General features: G+C 40.6%; 1 protein-coding gene across 1 annotated transcript in view; it reads left to right on the top strand.

The window, feature by feature from the left end:
- The first annotated feature begins 2,157 nt into the window (after window positions 1–2,157).
- Window positions 2,158–15,004, top strand: part of KCNQ5 (potassium voltage-gated channel, KQT-like subfamily, member 5) — an 88,253-nt gene continuing 75,406 nt past the window's right edge. The window contains exon 1 of the mRNA XM_009895760.1: window positions 2,158–2,247. The gene's annotated coding sequence lies outside the window, so the exon portion shown is untranslated. The remainder of the gene's footprint in view (window positions 2,248–15,004) is intronic.

Below are 15,004 nucleotides of genomic sequence, written 5' to 3'. Positions count from 1 at the left end.
TGTTATAAGGGAAAGATCAATTTTAGCTCCTGAAGCACAAATGGGGGCAGGTGCAATAATATATTGAAGTCTGTATCCAGTAGTTAGAATCATAGAAGAATTTAGGTTGGAAAAGGCCTCTTCAGATCATCTAGTTCAACCTTCTGCTCAAATTGGAGCTCACTTCAAAGTCAGCCCAGGGCCTTTTCCAGCCAAGTTCTGAAAATCTCCAGGGACAGAGATTTCATAGCGTCGGTGGGCAACTCGTTTTGGTACTGAACCACCTTCACTGTGACTTTTTTTTTTTTTAACTTCTAGCTAATCATAATTTTCTTTCCTGCAAATTGTGTCCTCTCTTCCTTCTTTATAACCAGAATTAGATAGCTGAAGACAGCAATCAGAGGTCTCAGCCTCCCATTGTCCAGGCTGGACAAACCCAGCTCTGCTCAGCCCCTCCTATATGTCATGAGCTGCAGCCCCTGACCACCTTGGTGGCCCTCCACTGGGCTCGCTTCAGTCTGTCCGTCTGTCTCTCATGCTGGGAAGTCCCAAACTGGGCACAGCACTCCAGATGTGGTCTTTCAGATGTGAAACAGTGGGAACTAATCACTTCCCTCAACCTGCTGGATACGTTCTTGCTAGCACAGCTCAGCGTGTGGTTGGGTTTCATTGCCACAAGAGCACATTGCTAAGGGATGTTCAACTTGGCCACCAGAAACACCCACCGCACCCTCCAGTACTTAAAAGCTGCTTTCTGTGTCTTCAGAATTATTGTGTTGGTTAATGGAAACACCACATTGAAGAGCATATGCACCCTCTACATAGATCAGTAAATCCTATGCTTTTTTCCTTTGTCCCTGGAAGAGATCTGAGTCCCTTTCATATCAGGAAGGAGCCATTTGTACTTTCTTGCAGATATATATCTGTATTATTTACAATACCTATTCATCTTGGGTTAGAGCATCTGCTAACAAGAGTCCCAGCAATTCAGATAAAAGCCAAAGGCCTGCCATTTGTTGGGCGACTCATTGCCCAGCATGGCTGGCGAGTGTTTTAAGAAGGAAATCAGGAAAACATTGATAGAATCAATTATTGCTACTTGCAAAATCCAGTGCAAGAATTTAAAATATAGAACATGCACTGCCTTGCACTCATTCTGCCTGGCCGCTGCTTAGTCAGTTCATGGTATTGTGGCTGAAAAGAACTTCTCTTCTGATCCAATTCATGGATGTTTTCACCAGCACAGTGGTATTATTTTTGGTGAAGCAGTACACTAGGAAAGGATATTCCTTATCATCCATAGTATAGGCCTCAGAGAAAGAGCTCTGCAGGTTCATGTCTGCAAATACCACATGTGCTGTATGCTGTAAGGATCAGACATGGGATAGGCAAGAATGTCTACAGCGATACCAGGTGTTTGCATCTTACCCGCAATGAGATTTAGTGGCATGTCAGTGCTTTGCTTTACCTGCACATATTCATCAGTACCATGAAACATGCAAGTTCAAAATCACAGTCATGTTTTCCCAATTATAATTGCACAACTTGTATAAGACTTTCTTAATTCACTCCTTTAATTTCTTCAGTGGGTTGTAGGGTATTAAGTTTGTGCCCAGAATGGAGCCTGTTCATTTAGGGCAGTGATGCCATAACTCAACTACCTCTCAGCTTCTGGTAGTTTGTACATGAAGTCTGTTGTTCAGAAGGAAGTTGTTTCAGATGGACAGTTAGGTGTAATATGTATCTTAGGTCTTCGATAAGCTTATGCAACAGATAGCTGTGGTCAGTTGTGGGAGAAATGATTTTTCAGACTGGGGAGAGGACTCCCATGGGTGATCTTTCTCTAAAGCCACTAAGAGTGTCTGGACTGCATAAAAGTGCAGGATTGTGATACCAAAAGTAGTGTCTGTGTATATTGGGTCATTTCTCCAAGAAAATCTTGTTTCTTGTGTTTTTTCCTGTTAATTCTACCAGTGCTACTCAGCAGCATGTGGATTTAGTGACAGGCTACTCTAATATCTTTAATGCACTAAGTTAAGTAGTGGCTGAATTCCCTTCTATTAAGGAAGACTGTTCATTGATAGTCTTCTATTAATGTTGGTGAAGTAGGATCAATATAGACACTGAGTCGGGGTTCTGAAAAATATTAACAATTATTACTATTCTTTCTTTTTCAGTTTTCTCCTTGTGTTTGGTTGCTTGATTTTGTCCGTGTTTTCTACTATTCCTGAACACACAAAACTTGCCTCTGGTTGTCTCTTCATTCTGGTAAGTGAAACTTCTAAATACAAGGCAGTTTTACAGAGATTTTTATGTACACTCAAATCCTCTTCCTCACCGTGAAGAAAATAGTATCATTCCTGAATGTTTTAAGAAACTTTTAAGATTTTTCATCAGAATGATGAAAAAATAATAAAATAGAGGATTCCACCATCTTTTTCTTTAAAAACAGGTCAGATTGTATGAAAATGTTAATAAAATACTGTATTGCTTGAGAATTGCTGTGGTTTAAAACTGATAGTTTTTCTCTTGCAGTTTGGCAGTGACGGAGCATGAAAGACCTTTGATACTGCTGCTGCCATTTATAAAGTCAGTATGTAGTAAGAGGCACTTATACTTAAAATAGGAAATAATTTTGGTATCTTAGAAACCAATTTGTGCTAGCTGTCGGTAGATACTGACATTTTAGTGGCAGCTGCTGCAGTAGGATGTGGTAGTTTCATTATTTCTTCATAATACATGCTTTTGTATTATGTTTATCTCTCTTTTTTTCCCTTCTGAGGTAGATATAAATGGCTTTAATCCCTAAAAGTGCTTCACATTTTTCATGCATTGTACGGACGCCACTTTATTCATCTGCTTCTTGATGGGCCATTTAGTTCTGCAAGTGATGGCCTGAGGATAGGCGGTAGTGATCATTAAAATGTCACTATATACCCAGAGTTACCATGGTTATTTCAGTTCCATGTACACAGCAGACTGTGGCTCGTTAGGTAGTGCCTGGGGTGAAGTAACTGTTGACAAATGCCAACATTTTAATTGTCATTACTGTATATATCCGAAAGCCCTGGTCTTCAGAACAGGTCCCTAATTAATTATGGCGTGAGCAGGCTGATAAGCGTAATTATGGTGTATGCTATGTCTCTACAGCACAATGTGCCACTGCATCAAGATACCTGAACTAAATGTCCAGAGCTGGTTAGGTGCAGATGTGTGGTGTTCTGCTGCATCTGATGGTTTCTCAGCAGGGCTAATTAGGGACAGCCGTGCTAAATGTGGTATTTTGCTTCCTAGCCACATTAGCGCTTTTTTCTATTTCTGGAGAAGAGATCAGGTGGCGTTGAACCAGCTAAAAGTGATCAGATTTAATCCTATGCTCATGCCTAGTCCCATTGTTTACATATCTGAACAACACTTTGCAAATGGAAGTTTGTTTGGACGGTCTGCAACTAGTTATATTATTGCAATTACTACACTAATTGCTAAGATTTTCTGGTATAGAAAACAGGAAAATTTGATTAGCCTGAAAATACCCTAATTCTAATAGCAGGTGCTTTTGTGACAAGCAATCTGTTTCCCTGTATACTTATGCAAATTGGTTGTAGGAATGCCATTTGTTCTGACATGAAATATGCATTTCCCATGAGCCACAACTTTGTTGATTGTGTTGGTATGCTTACCACCGCTGATCCCTCAGCTGGCTGATAAACCCATTCCCCATGCTTTGCTGTGGCTCTCCCTGGAGCCTGAGTGTGGAGGAGCTCTGCAAAGTCCCAGGTTTGCTCCCAGCGCTGGGCAGAGGTGCAGTGAGCTCCACTAGCCAATATACCCGTCCTTGTAGAGGTGTCTGTCTGCAGCAGGAAACTGCGGCGCTTTCTGCTGCTGTGGCTTCAAAGATGGACTTTGTCCATCTGAACAGTTCTGACTGCACATCCCGTGCCATCCTCTGAACACAGAAATGGCCTTAAGGAGGAAGAGGGTGGATGGTTAATCCTTGAAGCATCAATATTGCCTGGTGCAACATTTCTATGCTATAGCCTAGTGTGTTCAGCAAACCCTTGGCAGGAATAAATCTAGTGATGACGAATTTTACAGCTCCTGCTATGGGTCTCTAATGGAGAAAAATATAAACACAGAAAAGTATGAAGTTCCAGAAGCAGGCTAAAGCTGACTGGTTTGTTCCAGTTTGCTGATACATGATTTGCTCCTTCTCTGCATACTGAATCATTAGCTGATATTAGCATTGTTATCAAAGCAGGCTTTTGCAACTGCAAACCAAGAGAAAAATACATTTCTATGTTAACTCAGGAGCAGTTGTTTTGGCTGTGCTAACAAATAACTGCAGTCACTAGAGTTTTCGCAACCTTTTCCTTGCAGTGATTCACACAACTCTTACAAATGCGTCATTTAGTAGAGACAGTTGTATTAACGATCAGAGATCTGGTTTAATACTGTTTTGCTTCCTGCTTGAGATGGAAGATACATGTTTATTTTCTAATGAAGTACCATACAAATACAACAATCCCTAGAGCTGCCTGCTGCGTTTCTGTGAACTGTTTGCTTCGCAGATTTTTTCCAGATGGTCCCCCCTACAGCCATGTTAATTGGCTAAAAAGCTAATGTAATGTTCCTTCAACTTAATACCTGGGCTGCTGCCTGCGCTGACACCTGTGGCTTTTGACATATTGCAGCTATTCCCAATTACACAGGGAGGTTAAAGAGGGAAGTGTTGATGAGGTGAGCAAACCTTTCCCTCCTCCCCAGAAAGGCCAGAGGAGCTGAGAAGATTGTTGTTCTGCAATCAGTCAGTTCCATTTATCTCCCTCAGCCTCGCCTTACAAGGGAGCAGAAAACACATCTCCCAATCACTGCATCCTAAATACTCTCTCAGAAATGTACAACAGTGTGCGACAGCTCAAAGTAAATCATTGTTTAGGAAAGCAGTATTAGCTGAGGGCTTCCGAGCGTCAGCAGAGGTTAATGGACTTGTCTGGACTGCAGAAACGCCTGAGCTCTGCTCCCAGAGCCGACGCAAACCTGCTCCTCTGCGTCATGCCGTGCCCAGCCAGGGCTTCGCTTCTGGCACCTGCACAAGTACTACTGTGCTTCTCAGCATCTTCTACTTATCAGGGGGCCTGTCGAGGGAAACGCATTTAATATTTGAATTCCATGCTTAAAATGAAAGTCCTGCAGACAAGTTAAGTGCAGGTTACATACAGCAATGTTGGGTTGTTTCATCAGTAATTAATTTGGTCCAGAAATAATAAGCCTAACCAGGGGGAGAGCATCAGATAAAACTCCTTATACCTACAATTTTAACTATGCTTTAGCCTTGTCTGCGCACACAGCTTCTGGAACGGAAGTTGTAGCAGTGATATAGCCCAGACAGACAGTAGAATAAAATCTACTTCAACATCAAAAAAGCCACAAGCAGCTTAAGAATCCAACTAACACAGCAAGAAAATAATCTTTGGTGTATTGCTGATCTCCTACAAGTACATTTGCTGGCACTTTATCAAATAACAAACACAAGGGAAGGATAACTTAGGCTGGGAAGGCAAAATCAAATCTTTTGGGGAAGATAGCCAAGAAGGAATATATCTGGAACTGGAGGTCATTCACTCTCATGACCAAACTCTCTATATTTTAAGACCCTTTTCAACTACAGCTATGTGAATAGTCGGTTCTGTTTGGTTGCTGTCAATTCAAGAAAATAAATAAAATATTTTGGGTTGACCCACAAAGATTTGGCAAATCAAAAAGTCCCAAAAAAATCTTGGATCAGATTAAATGTTTCATTTGACCTGGCATAAAATATCATTTGTGTATTTGAGCATTTTAGATCTTTTGGCTTAAAAGTAAAATTGAGGCTGTAGGAAAGAAATGTCATTTTTATTTGAAGTGACAAAGCATTTAATTTTTTTCATCATTTTCATTTTTAATCAAGATGGAGAGATTGAAAAACTCATTAATTTCTGGAGGACTGTTTTTGGCAAATCTGTTTTTGTTTTTTTCCTCTGAAAAAAGCTGGAGTAGGAAGCTGTACCCAGTTCTGTAGGATAAGGGCCTCCAAAAACATACTCTAAGAATACATTCTTCAAGCAGAAATAGCTCCCAAAGACATAAAAGCAGACAGTGTGCAGTAGATGAGGCTCGCTTCTACATATACTGTGGTCACTTACACAGATCCAAAAGGAGAGTCTAGTAAATGCTTCTAGCAATTAAGATCTTCCTGAGATATTTCTTTTCTAACATTTTCTCATAAAAGAAGTGTAGAGAGAGGATGAACGTTGGTTAAAAAACTTAGAGAAAAACTGCCCCATAGCAGGCAAGAACATATTTAGTTTGTCTATGCTCTAGGAGAGTGAATCCATCCACAGAGATGTAATAATACAAATCCACTACAAATTTTTAAAGCTGGGCAAAGTGGATTTTAAAAAAGGGAAATGGATAGTGCTTAATTCAAAAAGTAGCATTTTTCAGTTTAGATTTGTTGTCCCAATACTTGAATCCTCTTGCGACGCTTGGATAAAAGACCACCAGACCTGAGCAGAGGACTGAATGAATGGCCCTGTAGGACCAGCTAACAATGCATAAAAGGAAAAACTGAATGATCTTGAGAGATTTCAATTCTAGATACATTTCTAACAAAGAAGATAGGGTACAGACCACATGTTAGTTGCAGTTTGGTTGAGTCTTCTCCCGAGAGAAAAAGGTGAACTGATCCCTGAGCTAAAAAATCAGTGATTTTCAAGTTTACTAGAACATGTTGAAACTCAGAATTAGTGTTTCTCAGGAAATAATAATTTCCAATGTTTTCTTTATCCCAAATCAAAACAAGGCTTTGAAATTTCAAAATTTCTGCATAGAAATCTCTGAAAAATTATGGCTGTTAGACATGCAAAACTGATTTTATCAAAGACAGAATAAAAGAGGGAAATGTAACGTTGATAAGGTCAAAGCCTTCATGTTTTCAGTCTTGTTTGGATTCATGTACACTAACATTATAATTAGGTGATAACATGAGCGTAAAACATTTCAACCATCTCATAATAAACTACCTGTTAGCTTTGAAAGAAAATGTTCTTACCTTATCAAAATAAATAATTTCATTCATTTCCTATTATGTGTATTGATTTCATCAAATCAGAGCTGACTGTTGTTATAAAAATTCGGACCGAATCTCATTAAAACTGCTTGAGAATCTTTGTGTGCAAACAGACCAGACTTCCCATTGGAAATGTAAGTGCTGGTTGCACTTTTCTGAAACTAAAAATTATTAGGAGGAAGTCTGACAGAAGGCAAAAATGTAAATGAAAAGGTGAAGCTATTTAAAAACATAGCAGTAGATGTACCCACAGCTGTAAGTCTTCTGTCAGAAGACAGCTTTGGCGCTACCAACCAACCAACAAAGCTCTAAAACAAATAAGCACACACTGTAGCTATGGAGAGAGATGAAAGTAACAATAAAAATAACAAGGGAACATGACACCATGCAAAACTGCAAAGGTATCTATGCAAAAAAAAAAAAAGAAAAAATATATTGTCAACAGTGCTAAGGATTATAAAATACACTTCAAACACATCAGAGAATAAAGATGTCTCGATACCAGCATAAGCCTGTTATTGATATGTTTCTGGGCTTCATTACATTGTCAATAACATTTTGTCCTTTCTTTTCTTTTATTCTTCTGCATTAAGCAGAAATAACCTTCGTAAAGAGAAGAATGAAAAATCACACATTGAATGGAATCATTTTTCTCTTGTAATTAAAAAATGCACTATATTATAGTTCTACTGGGAAAGCTTAAATAGGTTTGATGACTAAAGATGACTAAACAGCATTATTATACATAATCTGCAATCAGGGCAAAGAAAAATCTCATAACTGAATCACTTAAAGAAGGTAGGATAACTATGAATGGTTACCTCAAGTGCTACAGCATTCAATAGCAAATGCAGTAGAAGGCAAGAGAGAGTTTCAGAGTTGCTGCCAGAGCTCCCAGGCAGACAAGAACTACCAACCAGGTACACTCCAACAAGAAATCTCCATTTACTGTGCAATGTTAAGATCACTGGAGTTGCCACAAGTCAATGGCTGCTGGATGAAATACCATCCATGAGATTATTTTCCATTCCCTCTGAATGCACAGGGCATGTATAGAGAAATGGGTGGCACTGCACAATGAAGAAAGATGGATGGAACTAGCAAACCCACAAGCAGTGTTAAATGTAACACAACTCATGACTTGCTACAATTTTAACTTCAAAATTACTAATCTGTAGTAAGAAAGTCAGTGTTGATTTTTTTAAATACGTACATTATACTTTTTTATATTCCTGTTACCTGTTCCTATGTAAAAGCTGTCTGTTAGCTTATCTTGTCCATGACATTATATGGCTATAGGCAGAAAGTCAGGAAAGTAGATACTAATACTGTGAACAATCAGTTTCTGATTCCCTTTGTTTTCCAACACAAGGAGGACTAGCATTCAAAGGTGGAGAAAATATTCTTAGGAGGGCAAGGACTGTCCATGTTATTCAGAAAAGAGCCTTTTAGCCAACCATTCAAGGGGCCACTTACCCTAGGAGAACACAGAATCTCTACGAGGATTTTGAGATTAAGAATGGAAAATGGGGAGGATTAGATGTTAGTGATTAGGTGTCAGGATTCACATTAATAGGGATATAATTATTTGAGGAGGGAAAAGCACGTCTCCTTTTAGGCTAATCAATACATTGTGCTAAAGGACCAAACCATCTGTCCTTGACTGCCTTTAGGGACAAATGAGCAATGCTCCTTGCACAACTACTGCTCTTCCATGACACGTCTTCCTTCTCATTGTATCTGTTTAAGTGATAACAAGGTAGCATGGCAAACCACTTCCACGTCATAAGTGTAACATTTTCCGTAGCTGTAGATTTTTAATAGTTTATGCTAGACTCTGCAGTATTGAATTTTATTGGCCTCATGCCAGAGTTTGATAAGGATCCAAACTTGTCATATGGAAAGCAAGAGCTACCTCCTTAAAACAGGCAACAAACAGTTTAGATTGCAACAGTAAAAATGGATAGATATCAAATTCCCTATCAGAAATTTAGACATGACCCTTGTTAGGGAAATACTGATTTACCAAATGGAAATGCAGAATATGTCTCCAGAGGAAAGCCTAAGTACATGGTTATAAATAATATGCAAGAAAAAAGACTACAAAACACTAAATCACAAAAGGAGAAGAATGCTGCAAAAGACAGAACATCAGTGATATGAAAGCTGTTTGGAAACCTAGGGAACACCCACCATCTGTGTAACATACAGAAACCATAATCCACTCAGTCACTTTGCACAGATGTGACAAAGCATGCAAAGGCATAGCTTGCTACAGTCAAAATGTGAACTTCCCACAAGTGAGAGAAGAAATCTGTTCACAAGATTCAGTAAAAAAAACCCTGTGAAGTCAAGAAATAGGAATCAAAATATAGACAAATATAAAAAATATCTGTAAGGATCAGGAGCAGACATACATACCTATAATAAAAAAAATCCAAAGAGAATTTAAAGTGTGGGTGATAGCAAATACACAGACACGCACCAAAACTAAGTCCAGGACTGTGAACTGTGGGTGAACAATAAAGATGAATTAGCAAAATAAGTACTGGTCATTTTAAACGTATAGGCTTCCATGGAGTGCCTAAGGAAAGGGTGTACGTCATGGACAGGATAACAACTTTGGTATCAAATCTGAACCAGACAGGAATTGGCTGATTGCACCATATGAAGATATGATCACAGGAAATGAATGTCTCACAAAGATATATGTATGTTTTTGAGAGGATGTGGAAGGGGGGGTTTCTTTTCTTTTTCCAAGCGACCAAAATTCCATAAGCCTTGAAAAAAGATAATAGGAAAAGCTGCAAAACATTCAGCAAATGGCATGATTTGTAAAACACAAGACTTGGCATACTCTCTCTCAAAGCCTAGTTATTGGACTGAAAAGAGGGTACCAAGTCAATGTTTTCACTCAACCTAAGGAGGAATTGAATAAAAGTATTGTAACCAACAACTTGTTCAAGTAACAGGAATATTTGGTGAGATGACAGAAGTTCATAGAATCATTTAGGTTGGGAAAGACCTTTAAGACCATTAAGTCCAACCATTAGCCTAACACTGCCAAAACCACTGCTAAACCATGTCCCTAAGTACCACGTCTACACATCTTTTAAATACCTTCAGGGATGGCAACTCAACCACTTCCCTAGGCAGCCTGTTCCAATGTTTGATAACTCTTTTGGTGAAGAAATTTTTCCTAATATCCAATCTAAACCTCCCCTGGCACAACTTGAGGCTGTTTCCTCTTGTCCTATCACTTACTACTTGGGAGAAGAGACCAACCCCCACCTGTCTACAACCTCCTTTCAGGTAGCTATAGGGAGCAATGAGGTCTCCCCTGACACCCCTTTTTCTCCAGGCTGAGCAACCCAAGTTCCCTTAGCCGTTCCTCATAAGATTTGTGCTCGAGACCCCTTGCTGGCTTCGTTGCTCTTCTCTGGACACTCTTCAGCACTTCAATGTCTTTCTTCTAGTGAGGGGCCCAAAATTGAACACAGTGCTCAAGGTATGGCCTTCAGTCTTCCTGAGTTGCCTGCCCCTTCCTGTAAAGACCTTAAACTCTCTTTTTGCCCTGAGTTCCAGCCAAAGCCCTCTGTTCAGCCAGGCCAGTCTTCTTCCCCACCAGCTCGTCTTTCAGGGTACCGCCTGCTCCTGCACCCTTAGGATTTCCTTCTTGAAGAACATCCAACCTCCCTGGACTCCTTTGCCCTTCAGCACTGCCTCCCAAGGGACTCTGTCAACCAGACTCCTAAACAGCCAAAGTCTGCCCTCCAGAAATCCAAGGTGGCAGTTCTGCTGACCTGACTCCTTACTTCTTCAAGAATCAAAAACTCTATCATTTTGTGGTTGCTATGCCCAAGACACCCTCCAATCATCACATCATCCACAAATCCTGTTCTGTTCACAAACAGGTCCAGCATGGCACCTTCCCTAGTTGGCTCACTCACCAGCTATGTCAGGAAGTTATCCACAACACACTCCAGGAACCTGCTAGACTGTTTCCTCCCTGTCGTATTGTATTTCCAGCAGACATATGGTAGGTTGAGGTCCCAGACGAAAACAGGGGCTAGCAATTGCGAGACACATCCCAGCTGCTTATAGAATATTTCATGTCTCTCTTCATCTTGATTGGGTGGTCTATGACAGACTCCCACCATGATATCTGCCTTATTGGCCTTCCCCCTTATTGGCCTTCTTACCCATAAACACTCAACCCTCTCATCACCATCATTAAGCTCTAGACAATCAAAACACTCCCTAACAGCTGGTACTCGGCTATCCAACTGCCTCTCCTGCCCTTGTCCCTTCTGAACAGCTTGTAGCCATTGATAGCCGCAATCCAGTCATGGGATTCATCCCACCAAGCTTCAGTAACGTCAACTATATCAAAGTTTTCCTGCACAATGGCTTCCATCTCCTCCTGTTTGTTGCCCATGCTGCGTGCATTGGTGTAGAGGCATTCAGCTGGGCTGTTGGCTGTGTCACTTGGAGGAATAGCCCTTAATTTCTTTGAAGTATTTCACTGGTGTTTCTCTGTTGGCTCCTACTACCTCAGGAGCCCCCAACTCATCTCCATAACACTTCAAGCGTGCCGCAGCATAGCCAGCGTGTCTCAGAGCAACAGACTGCGGGCCCTCACTAGTAGCAGCCTGTCCCTCTAACCTTGGTGTGTCATTCCACAGCTTGTCATGGGCAAGCCTGATATTGTCCCCCTTCAAGCCTAGTTTAAAGCTCTGTCAATGAGCCTGCTAGCTTGTGAGCAAAACCCCTCTTCCCCGTTTGAGAAAGGTGAATCCCATCTGATGCCAGCAAGTCCGGGGCTGTGTAGACCATCCCATTATTGGACAACCAAAAATTGTGTTGGTGACCCCAGCCACAGAGCCATGTATTAATAGACTGGGCCCACCTGTTTCTTCCAATGTTGCTGCCCGCAACTGTAAGGAGAGAGTAAAAAATAACCTGTGCTCCAGATTCCCTTACCAACTGTTCCAAGGCCCTGAAGTCTCTTTTGATCGCCCTCAGACTATGCATTGCAGCTTCATCACCACCCACATGGAAGAACAGTAATGGGTAGTAGTCCGAGGGCTGTATCACACTACAAAGTTTCCGAGTAATGGAAGTTAATACCTTCAAGAAATTGAATGCATAAGCAGGATTTTGGTAGTCCGGGTAAAGTGCCTCCCAAGTCCAGTTTGCCTAAATTTACTGACTGTCAGAAAATGCTTTCTCAAAATTGCTTTCTGAACATGCTTGGTACTGGAAACATTTCAGTGTATATCATCCCAGATGCCCACAGGTCTCCCAGTGGTCAGGTACTCCTAGGGAAGCGCTGTTAATGAGCTTTGCAAACCGGGAAATTGCAAGAAGACATCACTTTAAAAAGAACAGAGCAAATATCATTTGCAGAGTCTCTAGGATTTAACACCACCAAACATGCTAAGACCAAAGAATAAAAGAATAACTATCCCGTCCTGCTCTGCTATACAGCATGTGAAATGTTATCAGTTAATTCACATACGTGTGTTCACCCGTAACAATTAGCCTAAGCCCTTTGCATCAATACAAAATTAACATGGATGCCAGAGCATAAAAGGATTCAGAGTCTGTACTGGCTCTGGCAGCCATTCCGCATTTCTTTTGGACACAGCAAAAGATACCAAATTCTTCACAAACATTTCAAAAGGAAGATTTGGGAGCTGTGTTGCTACAGAGACATGTGCTTGAACGTCTGTCTGTAACATGTGACATCAGAAACGTGACTACAGCAGAAAAAAATGCGTGAAGAAATCACAAAGGAAATGCAAAGGCCTGGGTACAGCTGTATGGAGCTTCATTGTTTTCAGCATGCAGATAGTTTTAAAACCAAAATGAGACCATTTACTGCTGATATCTCACTACAGAGAAAGAAAACGTGAACAGGCACAAAGCAGGATATAAAAATATTTGGAAAGTGGAAAAATATTCTATAGTGTGAGTTTTACAGCTATCGTCCTCTTTCAGGAATTCTCTCAGAAGCGTAGCTGTACCTGACACATAAACAAATGGTCTGGCGTAAAGCCATGACTATAAACAGGAGGGAATGGAAAGAGCCATATTTAAGGGTGATGCTCTACCTGGGGAAGAGCAGGACAGACACAATCAGTGCTGAAGTCAACATTTCCCATTGCCATTTTCTCAGTTTGAAACAGGGTTTTCAGTGCTTACCAGGGTCTTCCTAGAAGAACCACATCCACCAAAATCCAAGAGCCAAAAGGAGTTTTGGGACGTGTTTGCCCACACATGCACTGACATGGTAATCAGAGTAACCATGATGCCCAGCGTATCACAGCACAGCTTCTGCTGAAGCTTCTGCTTCACAACTATTTAAAGCTCAAACCTTCCTCAGGTTTCTCTGAGACAGACTGATGATGCGCTTCCCCTCACATCCTGGTAGTATCTGTTTAAATTGTGGAGCCCAACTCTGGTGCTCAGTACTTTGAATCAGCACAGCTGCCCAGCACATCTGTGTGCCATTCATTCCTGTGGCACCCACAGATCCTCAGCGGCCGGTCTGTGGTGGTGGTACAAAGTGGGTCTGCTGATCGAGGGAGGCAGAAGGGTGTCTGTCCTTCCTTCATGGATGCTGAGGAATGTTAGCGCAGTTTCAGTGCTAGGAACCGTGTATTGGGTCTGATATGGTAAATCTTTAAGAGATGACGAAAAACGTAATTAAATAGCAGCTACCTAATTCTGGTGTGTGCTTTTACTGTCTAATTCAAAACTGGGCTTACTTGACATAAAAACTCTGGGATTTTTTCTGTTGGAAGTGAATAAAGAAACCTGACTGGTAGGTGCCATTTCAAGTAATAAACAGAAAAAGCTGAAAGGGAGTTGGATAGCAGAAATCCCATATAACATGTGGCTAATTAAAACTAAGCGTATCACTGGGATTTTAATATTATATCAATAGACTTGTAGCTGTGTATTAGATTAAAAGGCACAGAACTGATTTCTCCATAATCCTCTATTAACGTAGAATCAACGTGGGAAATCCTAATCATAATTTGGAAAAGCAAGTGTAGTAAAAGTATCACATTCATTATAAAACTGATAAATGACAAAAAGGTGCATAAATTTCATTTCATGCTTATTGTCTGTTGCACTGGAAGCTGAACCGAAGGCTCTGGTTGTGATTTATAGGCCATTAATAGGGTCTATTCTGGGTTATGTTTTCAGATTTATGGCCGCCTCTCCCACTGTTAAACTGCAGTTGGAAAGAATTAAAACATTAGTTCCTTAAGTGTATATAGGCATGCGTAGATATACTTCTTAGCTGTTTAGATCAAAGATCTCCCCTTCTAATGCTGAATCAGGAATAATACAAATGTGTATTCAAATTATACTCTTATTTTGAACAATAAAGTATGCACATAGTCATATCTGCTGATTTTAATCTGGAAACTGGCCAGTATAACAGAAGTGTCCCTAGTCCTCCACCAGCTTCTGCTTCACAACTATTTAAAGCTCAAACCTTCCTCAGGTTTCTCTGAAACAGACTGATGATGCGCTTCCCCTCACATCCTGGTAGTATCTGTTTAAATTGTGGAGCCCAACTCTGGTGCTCAGTACTTTGAATCAGTAGAGGGTTGAGGGGTTTTTTTGCATGAGAGAGGGATGCAGAAGCTGAAGTGTTATGTTCTTGCTTTAATTGAATGAGAAAACAATCTCATCCTCTTTGACGATGAATAACAAAGCATTGCTCTTTGAATAGTATCAACTCTTCATCGTGTGTCACTGTAAAGAGATTTTAGCAGCTGGTGGCATTCTTAAACCAGTCAGCCATGCATTGAAGGATAAGCACATGTTTATTCTCCCTCTTTTCCAACTGATTTGGAAACGCTGGACTTCCCTGTTTATGAGTTTTTAGGGAAGAGG

Source organism: Charadrius vociferus, unplaced genomic scaffold, assembly GCF_000708025.1.
Source record: "Charadrius vociferus isolate BGI_N301 unplaced genomic scaffold, ASM70802v2 scaffold362, whole genome shotgun sequence".
Classification (NCBI taxonomy): domain Eukaryota; kingdom Metazoa; phylum Chordata; class Aves; order Charadriiformes; family Charadriidae; genus Charadrius; species Charadrius vociferus.
Note: the sequence above shows the minus strand (reverse complement) of the source record. Positions and strands in the feature narration are given on the sequence as shown.